At 47.5% G+C, this 24,809-nt stretch overlaps 1 protein-coding gene and 1 long non-coding RNA gene across 2 annotated transcripts in view; one reads left to right on the forward strand and one right to left on the reverse strand.

Annotated features, from left to right (window-relative positions):
- Positions 1-24,809, forward strand: part of LOC144287778 (uncharacterized) — a 90,696-nt gene that overhangs the window by 5,634 nt on the left and 60,253 nt on the right. The gene's annotated exons all lie outside the window — the stretch shown is intronic.
- Positions 8,511-24,809, reverse strand: part of CLYBL (citramalyl-CoA lyase) — a 301,132-nt gene continuing 284,833 nt past the window's right edge. The window contains exons 9-12 of the transcript XR_013355530.1: positions 23,743-23,875; positions 10,585-10,721; positions 9,901-10,138; positions 8,511-9,067 (exon numbers count right to left, since the gene is read on the reverse strand). The gene's annotated coding sequence lies outside the window, so the exon portion shown is untranslated. The remainder of the gene's footprint in view (positions 9,068-9,900; positions 10,139-10,584; positions 10,722-23,742; positions 23,876-24,809) is intronic.

The raw sequence follows: 24,809 nt of genomic DNA on the forward strand, positions 1-24,809 counted from the left end.
GTGTGTGTGTGTGTGTGTGTGTGTGTGTCCAGGCCTACCCAGTGCTGCTGCTTCAGAGGAACTATTAACACATTAATATTATCAATAGCAGGCAGTGCCTGAGTCATTAGGGATTTATGAAAACATCTGAAGCAAGTCGTTTCAAAGCGCTGATTTGTTTTATAGTCAGTATTACATTTTATGACAGGCTCTTTTACCAGCAAAATGAGCGTATAAGCATCATACACAGCTCAGTCGATGGAAACTGGTGCCCTGTGCTGCCCTACAAATTTGTGTTCCAGATCCCTTGGGAAGCTTTGGCAGTTTGCAGACAGCTACTGACCCTTGGCCAAAGGGTCAACCCACCAGAGATGGGGAGTCCACCCCCCTTACTTTTCTAGCTGTATAAAAACTAGAGCCTGGTCCGGTGTATGTGGTCGTCCTCAGACTCAATAAGGACAGAATAAGAAAGGCAGTATCCAGTAGACCAAGGCCAAACAGAGACGTTTTCTTGGACACTTTTGCTTTTCTGTTGTGGTTTTTTTTTTTTCTTGAATTTCCAGAGCTTCCCAGGGCAGATCCTCTAGCTCTGGATGGGTCCTATCAGCTGGGGCACCTGGAGGAGGTGGATGTGTGTGTTTCTCAGTTTCCCTCTCACTCCCTCTGCATTCAGACCTCAGAGATGGGGGTCTGGGGGGTGGGAGGGTCTGGCTGACAGGGTAGGGGGACTCCTGGTGGAAGGGGGAAAGAGCGCACCTCCACTTCTTCTACCTTTCCCCCCACCCAGGCTGGGATTTGTGGGTCCACTCTCACAGGGCTCCTCTCTGGGAGGGAGATAGCTCTAGAAAGTTCCTTCTCAACGTTCCCAGGGAGCAGGGTTTGTAATATTTTACAGCAGCTGTTTAACATTTCCCTACCTAGTTATTAAACACGAAAGGGAGTAAATTAAAATGGCAAAGTAAAATGAAATAAAAGGCGTCTTTTCTTTCTGTAAAGAGACAACACCTAATTAAGGAATATTTGAATCCCACAAAAATGCAGACTCTCATGGGTGACATAAAACCTCCTTTAAACCAGGAACAAAACCCAGAAAATTGGGGACAGGCCCAAGAGGTAGTCCTTACAGCACAAAGCTCCATCCTCCTGAGACTTCTGACTTGTTTCTCCCTTCCTTTCCCCCTGTTTCCACAGTCCTAGGGGACGGTTAAACCCAAGGGAGTCTTTTGAGCTGAGGTTTCTGGGCAGCGTCCCCACCCCCACCCCCTTGAGCAGAGTGGTTGCTCCCCTGTCTGCCCTCCCTGCCCCTGTGCTCCCCTAGGCCTCTGCAGCTCCCCACTCCCCATCCATCCCATCTTGGCTTCTCTCTTTGTCCCTTCCCTGCTCTGGGTTTTTCGATTTTTTGGTTTCTGGTTTTTGCAACACTTTCTCGAACTCCCCCCATCTTTTTGAGGAGCTTCCCTGAAGGGACACCCCGCCCCCTCAACCTCCCAGGGCTGGGAGAAATGGGACCTTATGCCTTTTTCTGATCTCGTTCTTGATGAGACCCCAGGAGCCTGGCCTCTCCTGCCGTTCCACCCTGGGGGCCCAAAGGCGCTCCTTCCTTCCCACTGAGCCCCACTGTCTTCCATGGCCTTTGGTCCCGCTGTGGCCCCAGAGCCCTTGGCCCTTTACTTGGGAACTCTGTTGAGTGCCCCTGACAGGAATGGAAGTTGGAGAGCGTGTGGGGTGCTCACCGCACCCAGGGGAGAAGGCACCAGCCTGGGCTGGGCACCTCTGCCTCTCTGGGAGGGACAGCGCTGCTGCAGCGGCTGGAGCACAGGTGGCAGGACCGAGCCCCTCCTGTGGTCGCTGCTCTCACCTTCACTGCCCCCCGCCACCTCTTCTTTTGGGAGAGCATTGTGCTGGCCCTTTAGTCCTGACCTTGGGACGAAAGAAAAGTAAGGATGGGGAGGCTCAAAATAGATGGACTGATGTGTCCTGAAATGTCTCTGCAACTTAAAAAAATTCTGGGTCATGTCTCTTCTCAAGTTTGACTTTTTTTTTTTTAAGATTTTATTTATTCATGAGACACAGAGAGAGAGAGACAGAGACAGAGAAAGAGAGAGGCAGAGACACAGGCAGAGGGAGAAGCAGGCTCCATGCACCGGGAGCCCAACATGGGATTCGATCCCGGGTCTCCAGGATCGCGCCCTGGGCCAAAGGCAGGTGCTAAACCACTGCACCACCCAGGGATCCCAAGTATTTTATTTATTAATTTGAGACAGAAAGTGAGTGAGAGAGAAAGAGAGAGAGAGAAAGAGAGCACAGGCAGGGGGAACAGCAGATGGAGAGGGAGAAGTGGTCTCCTCACCAAGCAAGGAGCCCAGACGACATGGGGCTTGATCCTTGGACTCCAGAATCATGACCTGAGCTGAAGGCAGCCGCCCAACCAATTGAGCCACCCAGGAGCCCCTGCATATGATGTTTCTGACTAAAACCCTGGGTGGGTTTTCCTTTTAGGAAAAGACCACAGTAATAAATCCATCTGACATCTATGTGGTATCTCCCCAAACCTTGGCATCTTGCTCATGTTCTAACCCAGGCACTAGCCCTCCAGAGGACAGTGGGCGGGCTTTATCATTTTAGGGGCAAGTGGATGGACTCACATGGTAGAAAGGGTAGGACCAAATTAGTTCAAATCTTTTTTTTTTTTTAAACCAAAACATAGGGATCCCTGGGTAGCTCAGCGGCTTAGCTCCTGCCTTTGGCCCAGGGCATGATCCTGGAGACCCAGGATCGAGTCCCACGTCGGGATCCCTGCATGGAGTCAGCTTCTTTCTCTGCCTCTCTCTCTATGTCTATCATGAATAAATAAATAAAATCTTAAAAAAAATAAACCAAAGCATAATGGACAGAAATAATAAAAAAAAAAAGAATAAAGTAGAAAGTGATATTGTGGTTTGGTGACCAGCTCTGTCATGTTTTCTGATATAATAGGATCAGCAGATGACCAGCATCCCATTATCATCTCTCCTTCAAAAAACAAACAGATGAGTGAATGGGGAAAATGGATGTTTGCCTGACCCGATTTGTAAGCAACGCTCCAGGCCGTGGTGCGTCTTCTCTGATGTAGAACATAACTTTTCCACGGAGAAGCGCCTCATTATCCTTTCCATTGAACTTCACCTTCTCTCAGAAGTCAGCCCTTTCACCATCTCTGTCTAGTCCCAGAGGCCAGGCTGGTGTGTCCTCTGGAGCCATGCACTCTACCGACTGTAACTCACTTGATTCCACAACAAGGCTGGGAAGCAGGTACTTTCATTACATCCGTGTTGCAGATGAGGAAACCGAAGCATAGAGAGGTGAAAAATCCAGTTCAAGGTCACACATCTGGAAGTGGCTGAGCTGGGATTGGAGCCTCACTAGTCTGGGCTCCACAGTCCATACTCCTGATCCTGCACAATGCTGCCTCTCAGCTCTTACCCTGCTGGTATCTTTGTGTATTTTTTAAAAGATCTATTTATTTATTTTTCAGAGAGATTGGGAGGGGGTGGGGGTTCGAGGGAGGGGCAGAGGGAGAGGGAGAGAATCCTCAAGCAGACTCCGCGATGAGTACAGAGCCCAACGTAGGGCTTGATCTCATGACCCTGAGATCATGACCTGAGCCTAAACTGAGAGTCAGATGCTCGACTGACTGAGCCGCCCAGGTGCCCCTCCTGCTGGCATCTCACATGCAGTATCTCACAACTCAGTGAGCGCCCTTCCCCACATGACACCACACCGTCTCTGTATAGTGCATGTACTGACTGTTCTGCCCAAGATGTGTAAAAACACGTTTTTATCCTTCTTAAGCAATTGTAAGCTGCTTGAGAGTGGAGACTGTGATAATCAGCTTTAAATGTCCTGAGGTACCTATTGCTTATACAATGTAATAATAGATACTCACACATATTTTTAGAATCATGCTAAATCAGCTAGAAAAATCATCTGTCCCCCAGGGATTCAATGAGTACCAACTATGCAACAAGCACTTATTAGGCCCTGGTGAGCAAGTTAGATAAGATTTCTGCTATTAAGAAACTTAATTTTAGGAAGAGAAACATGATAAACAGATAAAACAAGAAAACTATCAGCTAATACATTGGAAAATTAAAATAGGATATGATAGTGATACTTCAGAATGGGGATGAGAAAGGACTTCTCTAGGAAAATAAGATCTAAGGCAGGCTATGAATGACTAGAAGGAGTGAGACATGCAGAGAGTAGAGAAAGGGCAATTCTAGATAAAGGAATAGTTCAGGCAAAGGCCCTGAGGCAGGGAGATTGCTGTCCAATTTCTTTAGCAATTTGCAGGATTTCCCAACCTCAGTACATGTCTTAGCTTGAACTGCCATAACAAATTACTATGGACTAGGTGATTTAAACAACAGACATTTTTAAAAAATATTTATTTATTTATTTTTGAGAGAGAGCATGGGGTGGGGATAGGGGTAGAGGGAGAGGGAGAGAAGCAGACACCCCACTGGGGGCAGACCCCAATGTGGGGCTCAATCCCAGGACCGCAGGATCATGACCTGAGCTGAAATCAAGAGCTAGACACTAACTGACTGAGCCACCCAGGCACCCCAGACATTATTTTCTTATAGTTCGGAGGCTGGAGGTCTAAGATCAAGGCTCTAGCAAAGCTGGTGTCTAGTGAAAGCCTCTTCCTGTTTTGGAGATAGTTGCCTTTTTGCTGTGTCTTTCCATGGCAGAGAGTCTCCTCCTCTTCTTTAAGTGCACTCATTCCTTCAAGGGAGCCCCACCTTTGTGACCTCACTTAAATCTAATTATTTCCCTGTGGCCCTACCTCCAAATATCACCCTGGGCATTAGGACTTCAGCAAATGAATTTGGGGCACGCAAATATTTAGCCCATGGTAGCACTATTGACCTCTGGGCCGGGTAATTTTTTGTGTGTGGGTGGTGGTGGTGGGGGTGGTTCCTGTGCCTTGTAGGACATTTAGCACTGTTCCCTCCCTCTGATCTGTACATCAGATGCTAGGAGCAATCCACTCCCCTCTAAACTGTAGAAATAAAGCAATATCTTCAGACTTTGCCAAATATCCCCTGAAGACAAAATCATGCCCAATAAGAACCACCAAGTTAGAGGACAGGAGGGCGGCTGGAGTGGCTAGAGTGTGGTTAGGAAGATGGGTGTGTAGGGATGCCTGGGTGGCTCAGCAGTTGAGCGTCTGCCTTTGGCTCAGGGCGTGATTCCCAGGTCTGAGTCCCACATCAGGCTCCCTGAGAGGAGCCTGCTTCTCTCTCTGCCTTGTCTCTGCGTCTCTTTCTCTCTCATGAATAAATAAATAAATCTTAAAAAAAAAAAAAAAAAGAAGATGGGTGTGGTTCAAGACGAGCTTGGAGAGAGAGAGGCTGGGCTCAGATCAGGTGAGGAGTTTAGATGTTTAGATGTTACCAGAGGTTCAGTGCAAAGGTTTAAACTGGGGCCTGGAACGATGTAAGTAACTTTCTGGGAACTGAGTCCCAAGTAGGGGGACTGGCTATTATGCTGGGGGCAAGAGGGGAGCAAGCATTGTAATGGCCCGGGCAATGGGGGAATGGAGACGGACGGCTATCTCCAGGGTATGTCTCAGATGACAAATTGGCAGCACTTGCTGAACCAGCAGAAAGAAGTGGAGATGATGGAGAGAAGCATCAAGGATTTGAATCCAGCAACAGGGCAAGCAGCAGTGCCATGAGGAAGGTGAGGCCTTTAAATGAAGGGGCAACAGCAGAAGGAGAGGGAGAAGCAGACTCCACTGAGCAGGGAGCTCGACGTGGGGCTCGATCCCAGATCCCCGGGATCATGACCTGAGCAGAAACCAAGAGGCTGCCACTAACCAACTGTGCCAGCCAGGTGCCCCAAGAGAGTTTTTAATTAGTTGAAGTATTTTTATGTTGTGTACAAAGAGTTACACTAAGGTAGGTAGCCCGGGTATCTGCAGTTAAGGCAGGTGCCCTGGGTGACCTATTCAAGGAAGTTGACCTGGTCTCACTACTGCAGCCTGTATCCTCCATACACTGCTGAGAACCCCCAGAGCTCCAGTACCCAGGCCCTGAGGCCGTATTCCCAGACCTCACACCGTATGGTTTGAGCAGAGGCAGCAGGAACGACAACCCTGGTCACATTTCCTCAGATGGCTTCCTGAGGAGAGGAAGAGCCGCTGGTCACTACCTTGCTCTCTCGGAAGCAGCGAGCCAAAAGGCCAGAGAGGTTTTGATAAAAGCAGGACATCTTAGCCCTAATAACAAGAGGGAAGGCATGGACTATGGCTGAGGTAGGGTAGGCTGGTGGTCTTGTCAATGGGCAGATAGGAGAGGCTCTGGGGATTGCTCACCTTTTCTCATTGAGGCTGGAGAGTGAGCACTGGGGTAAGAGCGTAGGAAGAGATGGAAGAAAGTGTGCAGAGGCATCTGAAGAGTGGGAAAGTGCAAAACTAAAGACTATGTCGTTGGCCGTGTCACGTGTCCATTTGCTGTTCGTGTCTTTGAATTAAAGTGACACCAGCCGGTGCCTGGGTGGCTGTCAGTTTACCGTCTGCCTTGGGCTCAGGTCATGGTCCCAGGGTCTCGGGATGGAGCCCCACGTCAGGCCCCTGCTCAGTGGGGAGTCTGCTTCTCCCTCCCCTTCTGCTGTTGCCCCTTCTTTTCTCTAGGTCTCTCTCTCTCTGTCAAGCAAATAAATAACATCTTAAAGAAAAATAAAGTGACACCAGCCAGCAACACTGAGCAGTTTTTAAACTCTTTCATTATTATGGTGAAATATACGTGACAAGAATTTACCACGCTAACCAGTTCCGCGGTATTAAGTACATTCACACTGGTGTGCAAGTGTCACCGCCGTGCTTCTCCAGGTCCGCCTCGTTGTCCCTTGCCGACACTCTGCAGCCATTAAATGGTAACCCCCACCCCCACCCCCCAAAGCTCCTGGGAACCGCAGGCGCATGTTTCCTACCCAGCATGTTGGGGTGCAGACATGCTTGGGCGCCCAGCCGAGTGACGTAGGCGTGCTGGGGAGGTAGAAGGGAGCAGGGGAGTTATAGGGGTTTGCGAGGCAGGGGTGCCAGGGGTGGACCTTGTACGTCAGGCTGTGTAAGCCCAGGCTGAGAGGGTGGGAAGAGGTGACCAATGATGTCTTTGGAGTCCAAAAGATGGTGCTGTCGTCTTTCCTTTCCTTTCTTGTGATGCCGTAGATGGCAGGAGTCAAAACTCATTTCAAATTGATTAATTAACATGGTTCCCTATTGCTCGACACCCCTGAAGAATGTTCCACACAAGAGCCCGAAGTAGCCGCTTGAGGCACCCAGCATCACCTCCCCTAGGACACATGCACCCAATTAGGTAGGAGGAGACACATACGGGGTTTATTTGGGGAAAGAGGTACATTTTCTATGAATAGCATAGCTATGTGAACAGACAGGCTGACAGATGATTCCACTTTATCTGATCACACAATATGGGCATCCGCACTGTGTGAAAACCCCCAAAGCTTCAGGAACTTGCAAACGTCCTTCTTGCTTTCTGCATCTCCGCCCTATGCTTTTCCCCTCAAGACTGAAGTGGAGGTAGAAAGGCCCTTTCTCAAACTCTATGGGCTTTCTGCTCTGACATCTCCTCACACCTCACCTCTTCCATGCTTCTCACGCCCTGGGCTGTTTTCTGCATTGTTGACTGAAATAATCTCTTCTTTCCAATACACCAATCATCCTTTCTGGTGACCGAGTTTTCTGATGTTGCCTATGTATATATACTTTTGGCCTACAGATTTTGTTCCTGGAAGATGCACTTGCACTATGTAGAAGGCTACACCTGAGAAGGCCACACCTGAGAAGGCCAGTCCCATAACCCAGATGCCCTTGACGAGGCGGCAGAAAGACACAGGGGGTGGGCTGTTCCACAATGGGAGAAGCTGAAGAAGGTCACCTGATACCATGGCACTGGATTAAGTGATTCATAGACAAACCTAATCTCACATGAATAATGTTTCCAGGAATACTTTAGAAGACCTAGGAGGGCATCAGAATGGCACTACAGAGACCCTGTAGGGCTACGTCAAATTTCGTATCAACGATGCAGAACATTCTGTAATAATGGCAATGTTCCATACTGTGCTGTCTCGTGTGGCAGCCACTAGGTTCCTGTGCCTGCTGAACTCTTGGAACATGGCTAGTGCAATCAAGGCACTGACATTCTAATTTTATTTAACTTGAATTTATTATTATTTTTAAAGATTTTATTTGTTTATTCATGAGAGACAGAGAGAGAGAGAGAGACAGAGAGAGAGAGAGAGAGAGGCAGAGGGAGAAGCAGTCTCCATGCAGGGAGCCTGACGTGGGACTCGATCCTGGGTCTCCAGGATCACACCCCAGGCTGAAGGCAGGCGCTAAACTGCTGAGCCACCCAGGGATCCCCCAGTTTAACTTGAATTTAAATGGCCACATGAGACTAGTAGCTGCCATATGGGAGTGGAGCTTGTAGGAAGTACCGACATGCTAATCAGTTACAAGCTTTTCAAGAAAGATAACATCACTTTAATTAGATTTACTCGGTACCTAAGAGATCATGATTGTCTTTGGCTGTGAGTGTTAGGAATCTGAATAACCAGGGCCATGCAGGTGGGTTCATATTCTCCCACGGCAGGAAGGGCAGTGGTGGGCAGTGAAGGACTGGACCGGTGGGTAGGACGGGCCTTGCAGAACTCTTTCACCTTCCAGTTTTACTATCCTTGTGGTGTGACTTTCATCTTCAAGGTTATGAGAAGGCTTCTGTTCTTTTTAGAATCAGCTCTGGATCCTAGACAGGAAAAAAAGAAGATAGAAAAAAAAAAAAAAAAGCAGAAGGCAAACCAAAAGCTTTGCAAATCAAAATGGTACAACTTCCGGGCCCCTGGGTGACTCAGTTGGCGAAGAGTCTGCCTTTGGCTCAGGTTATGATCTCAGGGTCCTGGGATCAAGTCGTCCCACCCCCTCTGGGGGTTGGGCTCCCGGCTCAGTGGGGACTCTGCTTCTCCCTCTGCTATTCCCCCTTCTTGTGCTCTCTGGCTTGCTGGCTCGCACTCTTTCTCTCTGTGAAGGAAAGAAAGAAAGAGAGAAAGAGAGAAAGAAAGAAAACCTTTAAAAATATATGGTACAACTCCTGTGGCACAGAAGTTGGCAAGCTACAGCACAATTACTCACGCTATTGCCCTTCAACCAGCAATCCCACTTCTAGGAATCTGTCCTGAATGGTATCAGGCATAATACAAAATGACTCATGGGTAAGATTACTTACTGTGGCATTACTGGTGATTAAAAAACAACAACAACAAACAAACCCTGGAAATAACCCAGTGTCCATCAACGAGGGACTGTTTGGATAAGTCATAGTAGACACAATAATATTGTGCAGTAAAAAAGAGGAAGTGCTACACATATAGCCACGGGGTAATCGCCAAGATACAAGAATAGGAAATAAAGAACAGTGAAGACATCGATGTAGATAGTGTTGATATGCATCCTTTTGTGTGCACACACCCACGGACTTGCTCATACTTGCAAGGGAGACACAGGAAAAAGAAACAATAGGACTAGAGGAGGAAGGGAACAAGGCTGGGATGGGTGGGGGTGACATCCCTCTTGACTTACAAATACATAAAGGCCTGATTTCCGAACCCTCACATATAGAAGTGGTTGATAAGAGCAACCTCACCCAGTTTCTCTTTCAGTTCCTTGGTTAGACTTGAGTGGCATGGGCACAGCCACTGCCAGCTGCCAGGGCATGTGGGAGGGGAGTGTTTTACTGGGCAGGTGGCCCCTTGAGCCCAGTGGGGATTCAGTAAAAGAGAAGAGGGGAGGGGATGAGCCTTTGGGCAGCAGCGTGTCCAGCCCGCCCGAGCCACCCCAGTGCCAGGGCCTCTTGCCTGGGCCGCGACTGTCTGTCGCTGTGACTCCTTCACGCCCGTGCCAATGGGACCGCGCCAATGGGACCGCCACCATAGTTTCACTGCCTGTGCAGGCCATCCACGAACTCTGTGCCTCATTTCTCACTCACAGGCCAGGGAGATGGGCCTGTGTTCATCATCCTCTTTCCAATACAGCAGGAAACATGTGTAAGGCAGCTGGGCCACTTCCCCAAGGCAGTGAGTGACAGGGGACAGGCTGAAAAGGAAGTATCGACATATTAATCAGTTACAAGCTTTTCAAGTAAGATAACATCATTTTAATTAGATTTACTCGGTATCTAAGAGATCATGATTGTCTTTGGCTGTGAGTGTTAGGAATCTGAATAACCATAACGTGAATAATTCACGGTGACCTCACATGTTCTCTCATAAGAAGTGATCTGGAAAGTATCACATTTAAAAGTATCTAGGAGTGGGCAGCTCGGGTGGCTCAGCGGTTTAGCGCCGCCTTCAGCCCAGGTCGTGGTCGCGGAGACCCGGGATCGAGTCCCACGTCGGGCTCCCTGCACGGAGCCTGCTTCTCCCTCTGCCTGTGTCTTTGCCTCTCTCTGTGTATCTCTTAGGAATAAATACATAAAATCTTTTTAAAAGATTTTATCTAACAAAGGGCACCTGGGTGGCTCAGTCCGTTAAGTGTCTGACCTTTGATTTCAGCTCTGGCCATGGTCTTGGTTGCAAGATCGAGTCCCCTGTCGGCTCTGTGCTCAGTACAAAGTCTGCTGGAGATTCTCTCTTCCTCTCCCTCTTCTCTGCTTCCTTTTTCTCTAAAATAAATAAATCTTTAAAAAGAAGAGGGTTCACTCTTGGTGTTGTATATTCTGTAGATTTTGACGATTATATAAGGACATGTATCCACCATTATGGTCTTATTCAGCATAGTTTCACCGCCTGAGAAACCCTCCATGCCTACCTTTCCATCCCTCCATCCTCACTAACTCCTGGTGACCGCTCCTCTTTTCACTGATTTTTGGTGACATTTTTGATTATCATAACTGAGGGGTTAGGATGATACTGGCATCTCATGGATAGAGGCCAGGGATGCCGCTAAATACCCTACACGGCACAGAATAAGGACTTTCCTTAATCAATGATCATGTGGTGTACACAGTAGATAATAAATATTCAGCGAATGAACACTTACCAGTGAAGCATTTGGATAACCCAGGCAGAGTTTATATACACAGAGAAAAGCAAAAGAAAACATTGTCTAATAAAATTAAAGTCCTGGGAGCCCGGGTGGCTCAGCTGGATAGGTGTCTGCCTTAGGCTCAGGTCATTATCCTGGGGTCCTGGGACCGAGCGCTGGGTTGGACTCTGCACTCAGTGGGGAGTCTGCTTCTCCCTCTCCCTCTGCCCCTCCTTCCCTGCTCATGCTTTCTTTCTCTCTCTCATAAATAAATAAATAAATAAATAAATAAATAAATAAATAAATAAAATCTTTAAAAAATAAAGTTCAAGCCGTGTAGCTACCCAGTTTGGTAGAGTGGGCAGGTAAGGAGAGGGCATTTTGACAAGAAGCAGGCCATTTTCTTCAATCACCATGCACAGAGATTGCATGTACCATGTGGGATAGAGTTTGTGCAGATATGGTTAGTGGCCCGTCAGCATGAGGTATGAATTATATGACTTTCGAGACATCTGAGTCTGCACTGTTTGCTCTATAAGACAGAGGAGATCTCTCAAAGTATTTAAAATAGTCCAGAAGCACATTTTGGTACATTCTCCTTTGTTTTATGCAGTATCTGAGATTCAGAAATGAAGACAGATGGGGGACGGGGTGGCAAGCTCTTAAACATCACTTGAAAAGTGCATTTTGGGGATCCCTGGGTGGCACAGCGGTTTGGCGCCTGCCTTTGGCCCAGGGCGCGATCCTAGAGACCCGGGATCGAATCCCACGTCGGGCTCCTGGTGCATGGAGCCTGCTTCTCCTTCTGCCTATGTCTCTGCCTCTCTCTCTCTCTCTCTCTCTGTGTGTGTGTGTGACTATCATAAAATAAATTAAAAAAAAAAACTTCTGTAAGAAAAGTGCATTTTGGGGTCCTCGGAGAGTTTTTGATATAGTATATTGAAGAACTGTTAGGGAGATAACAGAAACAGAAGACTTTTGAAATTTAGTTTGAAACAAAGCATAGAGACATGAGGTTCAAATATAATGAAGGGAGGGATTTCGAAAGAGCAAGTGGGCCACGCTTCCTGGTTTTTACTCTCACATATCAAACAAAGCCCACCTGTCAAAGCCGCTGCCAGTCTGCCATCTCGCTCTGTCAAGGGACCTCGCACACTGGTGCCAGGAGGCCTTCGGAGGCCCCGTTCCCTTTTGGTGTATTCAGGCCCTTACTCAGGGGAACTTGGCCCCACTCAGACATGGTCAAGGGTATCTTCTGTGTCCTGAAGTGGGTCTGTGTCCTTGGTATTCCAAGCTTCCTTTGACAATATTGGGTCCCACTCAGACCGTCTTCTACTGAGTGAGGTGGATAGAGATGCAGGCACCCGGGCAGGCAGATAGTTCCAGTCCATGCTAAGGGGAGTAAGACTGTCTGATCGCAAGGAACTCATGGCTCAGTGAGGAGGACTGTATGCAGGTAAACTGTGTGAGCCACATGAAAACAAAATGATCCTTCTATCATGGTATTTGCAATGTGCTCTGGGGACGCTGGAGGTGGGCCAACTCTGTGGGGGACGTCAGAGAAAGCTTGAGAAAGAAGGTGACTATAGGCTGGGTGTTAAAGGATGAATAAGAATGGAAGTAAGCGGGGATCCCTGGGTGGCGCAGCGGTTTGGCGCCTGCCTTTGGCCCAGAGCGCGATCCTGGAGACCCGGGATCAAATCCCACGTCGGGCTCCCGGTGCATGGAGCCTGCTTCTCCCTCTGCCTGTGTCTCTGCCTCTCTCTCTCTCTGTGTGACTATCATAAATAAATAAAAATTAAAAAAAAAAAAAAAAGAATGGAAGCAAGCAAGAGTAGAGGGAATGTTCCAGGCAGCAGGGACATTCATGAAAATCCACAGGGTTGTAAGTGGGCTGTTGTGTTTGATGTTCTGTGGGGAAGAGGGTTGAGAACTAGTGGAGGTAATGAGGCTGGGAAATAAATTAGAGTTTGACCATGAAGGACACTTATAGGTTAAAATGCGAGACTAAAGTGAGGGATGCATGGTCACACAACTCTGGGGGGCACTGTTGGTAGCCTAGCCTGAGTGAATGGTACCACAGTGTCATGGCACGCACAGCCTATGGGACTCTACCTGTTGGCTCAGTTCATGGTTGTTGAGGGATCACTTCTGGAAGGTACACTGACAGCTCTGTTTATTTTATTTTACTTTTTTTTTTTTTTAAAGTAGGCTCCACGCCCAGTGTGGAGTCCAGTGTGGGGCTTGAACTCATAACCGTGAGATCAAGAGTCAGATACTTAATCGACTGAGCCACCCAGGCGCCTTTTAATCTGACTTACTTCTTTACCCCATGAGGTAAATTCTATTTCCATTCTCATGGAGAGATGAGGATACTGAAGCACACAGAGGTTAGCATGTGCTGGTACGAAATGCTGGAACTGGGATTTAATCTAGGCAGTTTGCTTCAGAGCACAAGGCAGAGTGCCTCCCAACTTTTGTCCCAGAGGGCACTCATAGGCAGTGACGTTTTATGACACAATAGGGTAAAAGCCTCAGATGCTTACAATCTGAAGGGCCTCAGCCCAGGGACTCCTGTGTCCCAGGAGGTACCCTGGCCACCCTGATGGCTGAGGGCCTTCTCAGGGTCCTGGCACACCTGTGACTCACTTCCACAGCACACCTGGGGGACAGGTGGACTTCAGCTCTAGGGAATACACTTGAGGTCACTTTTCAGCTAAATTCTGGTTACATTACAATTAAACTCTCAAATGGGATGCAGGAAAAAATGCTCCCTTTAGGGTTCCGGATAGTTGATTCTCTGTTTTGTAGTTTTGTAGGTCAAGGGGCAAAAGGATTGTAAAAAATCATGGGCTCTGGAAACACATAAAGCAGGTCTTTGTCACGTGACCTTGGCCAAAGTATTTGCTAGCTCTGCGGCTCAATTTCTTTACAGTTAAAAAGGCCAGAATGAAAAGACACTTCATAAGTTTGTTGTATTAAATGCAGTAGTTTACAGGGCACCTGGGTGGTGCAGCTGGTTAAGCACCCAACTCTTGGTTTCAGCTAGGGTTGTGATTTCAGGATTGTGAGATCGAGCCCCATGTTGGATTCTATGCCCAGCATGGAGTCTGCTTGAGTTTCTCTCTCCCTCTCCCTCTGCCTTTCCCTGTTCACTATCTAAAATAAATAAATAAATAAATCTTTATAAATAAATAAATGCAGTCGTTTATGTAAAGCAGCTAGAACTGCCCCTTCGTAAATACCAGCCTGCGTGACTGGTATTTCCTTCCAGTCTTTCCTTCCTCTCCCTCTCCCATGGATATTTCTGATAGGGGATCACAGTGATGCCGTGCTGGGGAGCCCTGGTTTAGGGATAGCCAGGCAATAGCCATCTGTCAGGAAAGCCACTTATCTTTCTTTAGAACCCCTTTCTTTTTTTTTTTTAAGATTTTTATCTTTAAAGATTTTTATTTATTTATTCATGAGAGACACAGAGAGAGAGAGAGAGAGAGGCAGAGACACATGCAAAGGGAGAAGCAGGCTCCATGCAGGGAGCCCGACGTGGGACTCGATCCCGAGTCTCCAGGATCACACCCTGGGCTGAAGGCGGTGCTAAACCGCTGGGCCACCAGGGCTGCCCTAGAACCCCTTTCTTATGAAAGTACTCCTGAGTTTTGTTGGCACGAGTTCACAGGTATCAAACATTGTCCATGAAAACAAACAAACAAAGCTGTCCTGTAGCCATTTCCACTTTTTCCCACACTTGTTTCCATGTGGTAATCTTAATCATTAATTTTTAAAACTATCTGCATTTATTTTACAGCAAAAACACAGATGACATTTCCCAACTTCACCACTTTTAAATGTGTATTTCACGGGATCCCTGGGTGGCGCAGCGGTTTGGCGCCTGCCTTTGGCCCAGGGCGTGATCCTGGAGACCCGGGATCGAATCCCACATCGGGCTCCCGGTGCATGGAGCCTGCTTCTCCCTCTGCCTGTGTCTCTGCCTCTCTCTCTCTCTGTAACTATCATAAATAAATAAAAATTAAAAAAAAAATAAATGTGTATTTCACTAGTGTTAAGTTCATTCACATTGTTGTGAAACGGATCTCCAGAACTTTGTACCTTGCAATCTGAAATTCCACCTACTGAACAGCTGCTCCCCTGTCCCTGGAGCTCTGGTTACCACCTTCATCATTTAATTTTTCAGAGGGCAGTTCAGTTTCCTAACAAGATGACCATTCTGCCCTGCTGGTCTAGCAGGTTGCTTTTGAAATTATGACTACGTCAAACACTCCTGTGTTACAGGCTGGTCAGAGTATAACTGTGCCTTTTAACAAAGATTAGCATTCAGAAGAGATGATGATCAGTGGTACCACTCGAAGACACATATACCTCACAGACCATCCAGATCCTTTTTTAAAAAGTAGAGTCTGTGCCCAACACGGGGCTCAAACTCATGACCCTGACATCAAGAGCCATATGCTCTATCAGCTGAGCCAGGCAGGTGCCCCTTACCACCCAGATCTTTTTTATCCTAATAGTTGATTTATCCCATGTTCACCCAGGGGTCTGAAAGGACCCTCGGTTTTACAGGCTCCCTACAAGGTGTGTTACTGACGTTGGCACTGATTAGGTAAAATAGGAGTGAACGACTCGGTGCTGGAAGGGTAAGAGTCAGTGAACAGCACAAGCTTCTGGAATGTCTTCCACCACTTAGGAAGACAGTCATGGCTCCTGCCTGGCACACCATAAGGAATTGATGCCTCCCAAACCTGCCTGTAAAATCCTAATGGTGGGGATCCCTGGGTGGCTCAGTGGTTTAGCGCCTGCCTTCAGCCCAGGGCGTGATCCTGGAGGCCCGGGATCGAGTCCCACATCAGGCTCCCTGCATGGAGCCTGCTTCTCCCTCTGCCTGTGTCTCTGCCTCTCTCGGTGTCTCTCATGAATAAATAAAATCTTAAAAAAAATTCTAGGGGAATGAAAATAACATGATATCTCTGTTAGATTTAGTCCCTACGGGCACCTGGGTGGCTCAGCGGTTGAGTGTCTGCCTTTGGCTTAGGGAGTGATCCTGGGATCTGGGATCGAGTCCCACATCAGTCTTCTTCCGGGGAACCTGCTGCTTCTCCCTCTGCCTGTGTCTCTGCCTCTCTCTGTGTTTCTCATGAATAAATAAATAAAATCTTAAAAAAAAAAAAGATGTAGTCCCTTGCCTTAAGAAGGGGCTCATGCATGCTAATCAATAAAAGACAGAACAACTCTGGGGGAGGAGAAAGGAGAATCCTAAAGAGGGGCAGCCGAGGAGTGTTTTTCAGACTTTGCAAAATCCAGTTTGTATTGTTCACTATTGTCTGTATGATTCTGGCCCATTCATAAAATATCAACAATAAACGGCCCCTTTTCCCAAATAAATTACTCTGGGAACTAGAAGTCAGCACAGAACAACTGAGTCACTGGCAAGAGTCCTTTCAGGTCTGGCTGCGTGTCACCGTCTCTGCCTTGCTTGGGTGTTATTAGGGAGTGAGGTGCCATTTAATTTTTTCATGGTGTGTGTGTGCGCTTGTGTGAATGTGTGCTCGGTGAGGTGTGTGTCTGCTTTTCTTCCACAGGTGGGAGCTTCGGACATGCTTTGCAGGCAGTAACAGTGTTCTGGCTGCCCCAGGGTCCCTTTCTTGCTAATATGTTTCTGAGCTGGTGGGTTGCCGCGCCCTTGTCCAGAAGATAATGATCTGCTTTCCTTGGCTGTCCATGCTTCTGTTTCTGGGGCCAGAAGCAGTGTTTGTCTTTCTGCTGGTGGGCTCTTGCTCATGTTGACCTGTGAGCGTTTTCTGGATCCCATACCCTGGTGTTAGACCTTGGTTTCATTTCCAAGGAAGCCCCGCCCCCTCCAGCAAGCTTCCCTGTTTTGTTCCCTGTACTAGTCAACTCCTGCCCCCTCCTTTCCCCTCCCTACTTCCCATCCAATCTCTGTGACTTCTGTTTCCTCATTTTGGCTCCCTGTTTGTGGCATAAATTTGGGACCTGGGCAGATACTTGAAAGTTTTTCAGTGACCACAAGTCATGCATCCCTGCCTCTGCTTGGTACTTTCCTGGGCCCACCAAGGGACAATTAATAATAAACCAGTGAAATGTGTTTCAGTGAATCTCCTTGCCTTAAATTCTTGGAGATAGCTCTGAGGGAGGTATAAGGAAGGAAGGGGCAGCCCTCAGAATTTCTTCTATCCTGCATCTTCAAACAGCCTGGTGTTGCTTGGTGTCTATAAATAGTCAACAGGGTTAGAACTCAGGGAAGGAGGAATGCTTTAAGGAAATACGAAGACACTAGGCTCAGTATATTCTTGTTACTCTGGGTCAGTACAGGACTCAAATGTTCTCTGGGTATACAGCTCCCAGAGCAAATAAGGAACATCAGTGGAGAAGAATGAGAAGGAGGAGAGAAGACCCAGTAAAGACAGCAAGTGTTGAGCGTTTGCTGGGATACTCTGGGATAGAGAGGGCCAGGAAGCACATCAGTTTTCATAGTTTTTGTCATTCGGAAAAAATATGGGCTCCAACTAAAACATGGCATGGGGAGGGAGAAGCTCTTTAGTGATGAACTTCACAGGAAGACCCAAAGCAACACTTAACACTCCAACCACAGGCCGAAGGGCCAGGAGAGGATAAAAGGAGTCAGCTGGAGCTGGGCAGGGGGATGAAGGAGGTGGAAGGAGAGGGATGGAGAGGGTGGGAGCACCAGTGGACAGTTTGGCACATCCCTGCCCTGGTGTGGTCAGTAGGAGGTCCAGTGGAAAGTCCTCCCTGAAGCAAGCTGAACTCTTCCAGAGTTTTCACTTCCACCCTTCTACAAAATCCACTTCATATCTCTCCTTGTCCTATTCTCTTCAGCTTATATTAGTGTGGTTAATTCATGTTTTCCTTTGATCAGCTTCGTTATAAAGGGCCACATCTGCTACCCCTGGCTGACTTCGTGAGTTAGAAGCAGGTGTGAACAAGCCATTCATTCTCCCTTGTTCTACTGGCTTGGGGAGGAGCTCTGGTGGGTTTCTGCTTGGTGGATGTAAGATGTGGGGGCGCCTGGCTGGCTCTTGATGGTGGAGCCGGCATAGCATGTTACTCTTGATCTCAGAATTGTGGGTTTGAGCCCCACAATGGGTGTAGAGATTACTTAAAAATAAAATCTTAAAAAAAAAAAAAAGATGTCCAAAAGGAATGGAACGTCATCAGTAGGTACACTTCGTAAGTGGAGGTTATGGTAATCACTGTTCCAGGGGAACAAAATTGTGTGTACTTGATGGAGCAAATACTACTTTATTTGTGTAATACTTGTTAATAATATCCAGACCAGTAGATTCTGTAGGTTGGCACCCCAAGCTCTAGGGCTCTGCCCTGTAATTTATGGAACTATGGGAGAAGGCATTCTTCATGTTCCATGAGAGGCAGGAGGGTGTTTGTGGAGGTCTGTTCGTGGACACAAAGTCTGGTGGTGCCTGCCATCTTCAAGCCTCAGGTGGTTCTCTAATTCTCCTCATGGCAGAGGCTCTGATGCATGTGGTGGTGGGGATCTTGGTGAGAAAGTGAGTATGCTTTTTTTTTTTTAAGATTTTATTTATTCATGAGAGACACAGAGAGACAGAGAGAGAGAGGCAGAGACACAGGCACAGGCAGAGGGAGAAGCAGGCTGCCTGTAAGGAGCTTGATGTGGGACTTGATCCTGGATCCCAGGATCGCACTGAGTCAAAGGCAGACGCTCAACCGCTGAGCCACTGAGGCGTCCCAGAAAGTGTGCTTTGAAGCAGTAAATGTTGAGCTTCATTTTGATTCCACACTCTTTTAGGAGCTAGGTTAGTTAGCGTGAGGTGAATTCTCGGTTACTTGTCTGCACGTGTGGACAAACACCGGGTTCATTATCTCCTATTAAAAATATATCACTATGATTAATACCCATGTTAATTAGGTGCTTATTGTACACCAGGCTTTATACACACATATGCTAAGTGCTTCATACAGTCGTCTCATTCATTCCTGAAAACAGACCGATTAGGGAGGAATCCTATTATTATTCTTGCTTTATAAATGAGGAAACAGAGACTCAAGGCTACATGGCTTGGTCACAGAAGTGGCAGAGGCAGGATTTGAACCCAGTTCTGTCTGATTCCAAACCCAGCCCTCCAACCTGCAAAAGAGACTGCCCTTCATTTCCAGTCTCGGGGTGTGAGCAATTTACTTTCACGTTCAACATGGTCAAGACCACCATCTCCTTATCCCTCTTATTCCTGCTCCCCCAACACTGGCCCTGCTCCTCTTGTGCTCAAAATTAATGATGGTGGATAACTGCAAGGACATCCAGCGGCCTCCCATGGTGAGCTCCCCAGTCCAAACCAAATGGTGAGATCAAGCCCATTGGGGGTGTCATTTCCTCACCCCTCCACAAGTAATTCAGTTGTTTCTGCTTGTCAAACACTTCTGTTTCCTCGCTAAGCCCGTATTAGTCATCGGGATATGTCAGGATGTGAATGGATTTACTGCGTTCTAGCAGCTGCTGTGCTCCAAGCACATGCCCCACACATGGCAGAAACGAGCTGGGCAGGTGGTGGGGGGAGCAGACAACCAGGATCTCTGAAATTCTGTCCAGGGCTTGAGAGCAGAGAGTGGATGCTGGGGGAGAAACCACTGCCCTGATATTCAGAAGCGATCTGCCCCCTTTTGGCCCCCACCCTGGCAAAGAGATGAGACATTTTGTGTGCGGGGAGGAGACAGCTCTGTAAAAAATTTCCTCTGTGAGGTGTGGTTCTTCCCTACTCGGAACAGAGCCCATCTGTCCAACAGTGTCTGAAATAACACCGGGCGGCCAGCAAAGGAGTGTCCATTGTCACATGCACATTTGGACTGCAGGTAGTCCGCATGGGCTCCTGTGATTCAAGTCAAAACAGCTTCTTTGGTGACGGGGAGGCGGGGAGTGAAAGTAGTAGTTGTGATTCCAACAACCAGAATGATTGTTTTTCTAAGAATTTCTGCCAGTGACCATTGAGGATGCTTTGTGTGCGGCACCTACGGGAGATGTCGAGATTTAGGCAGCTATCAAATTCCAAATTAAACACCTAAGTGCTGCTGGCATGCTGGAGAGGCAGCCTGGTCAGACGGATGTGTATTTGGGAAAGACCAGCTTTTGATTGTATTTGATGCTCTTTAATGGAAATTCTCCTAACAGGCTTTCCCAAGATCATGAATTAGACGCTGGAGTTTAAAGCTAACGTGCCACTGAAGCTCAGAAAAGTTTGCTTTGAACCTCTGGTCTCAGAATTTCCTAGATTGGGCTATAGTTACACAGTCACAGGGGATTTTTTTTTTTAAATTTTAATGTTTTTACACACACTGGGACATTTTAAAAAAAAAAAAATTTTATTTATTTATTCATGAGAGACAGAGAGAGGCAGAGACATAGGTAGAGGAAGAGGCAGGCTCCATGCAGGGATCCGGATGTGGGATCGATCCCAGACTGGGATCACGCCTTGAGCCGAAGGCAGACGCTCAACCGCTGAGCCACCCAGGCGTCCCAACACACACTGGGACCTTTAGCTTACACCTGGCTTGCTGTGAGCACAGGTCAGGTTGTAGCAAACATTTTCTCCTTTCCTATTTATTTATTTCTTTATTTATTTATGATAGTCATACACAGAGAGAGAGAGGCAGAGACATAGGCAGAGGGAGAAGCAGGCTCCATTCACTGGGAGCCGGATGGGGGATTTGATCCCGGGTCTCCAGGATCGCGCCCTGGGCCAAAGGTAGGCGCCAAACCGCTGCGCCACCCAGGGATCCCCATTTTCTCCTTTCCTTAAATAACTTTAATATCAACGAGGGAGAGAATCAAGATGGTGTCATCCAGGATTGAAGCTTATAGAAGCCTCTCATAGGATCACCTGGGTGGCTCGTTGGTTAAGCATCTGGCTTTTGATTTTGGCTCAGGTCATATCTCATGGGTCGTGAGATCGAGCCCCAGGACAGGCTCTGTGCTCAGCAGGGAGTCTGCTTGAAATTCTCTCTCTCTCCATCTGCCCCTCCTTCTGCTCTCTCTCTCTTAAATAAAGAAATAAACCTCAAAAAAAGAAAAAAAGATTTTTCATGGTACGGCCTCATAACTGAACACAGACTGTCAATCAGAGTGCTGGCTTCCTATCCTGAACATGTAGCTCTGTCTGGCTTTGGGACGTTGGGCAGATTACTTAGCATCCTTTAGCCTCAGCTTCCTCACTACAAAATGAGGATAATGGGAACAAGAAGGACCCCTTTGTGAGATTGGGGTGTGAATTAAAAAGAGATAACAATATGCTTAGCACGGGACCTGGCACATAATAAGCATTACTTTAGTATTATCTAAAGATGAAGATTGGAAATGGGTTTTGAATATTTCTTTGCCCGTTCATCCCTCTTGGGGGGTGGCAGTGTAAGGTTACTCCTGGGGTCTGGGGCACTGGCTTTTGAGCACAAGCCCAGGCCACAGACAGGCAAAGGCCAAGCCATTGGGAGGTCAGTGAGTAAAAGCTGAGGTGTAGAGAGTGGGGAAATGAGCACCAAGTGGGGGCTCGGGCACCAGGGATGCAGAACTGAGGCTTGTGCTTGCTGTCAAGGTCTGGGTGAGGCAGGCCAGGGCAAGTTAGGGTCTTGGATGAGTGCTCCACAGTATGCACAGATGCATCAGGTTGGGTTTTAGGAATGGCAGGCAGCAGGTTATTTTTAAAAATTTTGTTGTGGTAACATATACGTGACATACAATTTTCTAGTTTTTTAAAAGATTCATTCATTCATTCATTCATTCATTCATTCATTCATTCATGAGAGACCCAGAGAAAGAGGCAGAGACTTAGGCAGAGGGAGAAGCAGGTTCTCTGCGGGGACTCTGACATGATCCCAGGACCCTGACATCACGACCTGAGTAGAAGGCAGATGCTCAACCACTGAGCCACCCAGGCTCCCCCATACAATTTTCTATCTTAAGGATTTTTAAGAATATGATCAGTGGCATTAAGAACATTACCCAGGTGCCCCCTTACGTTGAGGGGCACCTGGGTGGCTCAGTTTGTTGAGCATCTGCCTTTGGCTCAGGTCGTGATGTCAGGGTCCTGGGATTGAGCCCCACACTGGGCTCCCTGCTCAGCTGGGAGCCTGCTTCTCCCTCTCTTCCATGCTTGTGCTCTCCTACCTCTGTCTCTGTCTCTCAAATGAATAAATAACATCTTTTTAAAAACCACAAAGGAATATTTACATTGGAAAAAAAATAAAAACATTCACATTGTTGTGTGGCCATCATCACCATTCATCTCCACACCCAACTGAAACTCTATATACATTAAACAATAGTACCTCATTTCCCCCAACCCATGGCAGCTATCATTCCAAGTTCTATGAATTTAACTCCTCTAAGTGTACCACATATAAGAGGAATCATATAGTATTTGTCCTTTTGTGTCTGGCTTATTTCACTGAACATAATGTCCTCAAGGTTCATCCATGCTGTAGCATGTGTCAGAATGTCCTTCCTTTTTTAAAAGATTTTTTTAATTATTATTTTTATTTTATGATAGTCACAGAGAGAGAGAGAGAGAGGCAGAGACACAGGCAGAGGGAGAAGCAGGCTCCATGCACCGGGAGCCCGACGTGGGATTCGATCCCGGGTCCCCAGGATCGCGCCCTGGGCCAAAGGCAGGCACCAAACAGCTGCGCCACCCAGGGATCCCCAATGTCCTTCCTTTTTAAGGCTGAATAATATCCCATTGTATGCATACACCACTTTTTATTTATCCATTCATCTGTCAGTGGACATTTGGGTTGTTTCTACCTTTCAATGATTGTGAATAATGTCACTAGGGACATGAGTGTGTAAGTATCTATTAGAGTCTCTGCTTTCAATTCGCTGAGGTACATTCCCAGAAGTGGAACTGCTGGATCATATGGTAATTCTATTTTCTTTTTTTTAAGAGAGGGAGGTGGGACAAGGGGCAGAGGGAGAGAGAGTCCGACTCAGGGCTCAATCTCATGACCCTGAGATCATGACCTGAGCTGAAATCAAGAGTTGGATGCTTAACTGACTGAGCCACCCAGGCGTTCTTTAATTTTTGAAAGAACAGGCCTACAGTTTTCCACAGTGGCTGTACCAGTTTACATTCCCACCAGCAGTGTGAAGGGTTCAAATTTCTCTGCACCTCACTACCACTTCGTTTTTAATTTCAGAAAAAGAGAGAATGTTCGTGGGGTGGGGCAGAGGGAGTGGGTGAAGCAGGCTTCCCTCTAAGCAGGAGCCTGACCTAGGGCTTGATCCCAGGACCCTGAGATCATGACCTGAGCTGGGCACTTAACCCACTGTGCCACCCAGATGCCCCAAGGAGGGGCTGATTTTAAAGGCATCATTAGACTCAATCTCTAGACAAAAGGCCTGATTAGCACGATGCCTGGCACATGCTGAATGTTCAGTAGCATATGATAATAGCAATGTCCCTCTTTGAAGGAACTAGCAATTTGAGCATGTAGGACCAAGTTGTTTGAGTTCCCTAGATCTACACTCCCTCTGGGGCTGTATTAGGAGACAGTGGCAACCTTGATAGTGGGATTTCACGGCACCAAAATGTCCACCTGGCGCCAAAGATAGTCTTTACCAGGTGGGTGTGGTGCCTAACATCCCCCCGCAGGAAACTTACCTATTAACATGGTGCGCACCGTGGCTGGCCTGCGGCTGGCATGGAGTCCTGGGAAGGTGGGCCAGGGCCCGCATGTTTGGCCACGAGGAAAGCTGAAGGTGGAGACCTCGTTAGGCAGCAGAAGCCAGGACGCCTGGGATGGAAAGAAGTCCAGAGGTGGCAGGTTGTTCATGTGCTAGTGGCTACAACACGGGGAAATGTCACCAGTCGTGTCAGAAATTTTGTGTGGGCTCATACCATTTGCCCGATTCCTGTTTACTCCATGACCTCTTCAGAGGCTCTGTCCCTCATTCACCTTCTTCTGCCCGGTCCTGAATGCGCCCATGCACATGTTTCTACTTCCTAGCTTCCTCCCACTTTTTTGGGAATTAGTACCTGTATTTTTACCACCTGGGTTATTAGAAAATTGAAAAGGTTGATTCATCCTCTTCTAGATACCAAGTAGCTCCAGGCTAAATGTGCTAAGTGGGATTTAGAAAATAAATCATGGATTCCAGAAAAGCCAGGTATTTGTTTTCTCCACACTTATGAGTACATTCTCTGTCAGAGTGGTTGTGGCAGTTGATGGGGATCCAGGTGATGCAGATACTGCTTCTCACTCTTGAGGAGTCAGTTGTGCAGCCAGGGACATGAATGTAAAAGCCAATGAATGGGGATGTGTCAAATGTAATGGGTTGTAGAGGGTCCAGTGGGGGTGTGAAGGAGGAGTTTGGGGTGCATGGATCAGGAAAGCCTTCAAAGAGGAAGTGACACACAGCTCACTGAACCCAGGTACAGAATGACATGATTGGGAGTTGGGAGCTGCCAGTGTCCAGAACGCACTGTGCTATTCTGTACATGAAATTTTTTCCACTTATTTTTCTTTTTTGTGCATTTATATTTTAAGAGAGAAGATATATCAGAAAATGAAAGGCCCTCGGCCAGGGTTCCAAGCAGACCTGCATTATTGCTGGATCTCAGGCTATAGCTGTCGTGTTGCATGCTTCCTTATTGCTTCTTCCCCATGAGACTGTTGGGGATTTGCTAACTGATGCTTCTGAGGCTTTGAAAACCCCATGTCAAGAAAC

The sequence above is a fragment of the Canis aureus genome, chromosome 17 (assembly GCF_053574225.1).
Source record: "Canis aureus isolate CA01 chromosome 17, VMU_Caureus_v.1.0, whole genome shotgun sequence".
In the NCBI taxonomy this organism is placed as follows: Eukaryota; Metazoa; Chordata; class Mammalia; order Carnivora; family Canidae; genus Canis; species Canis aureus.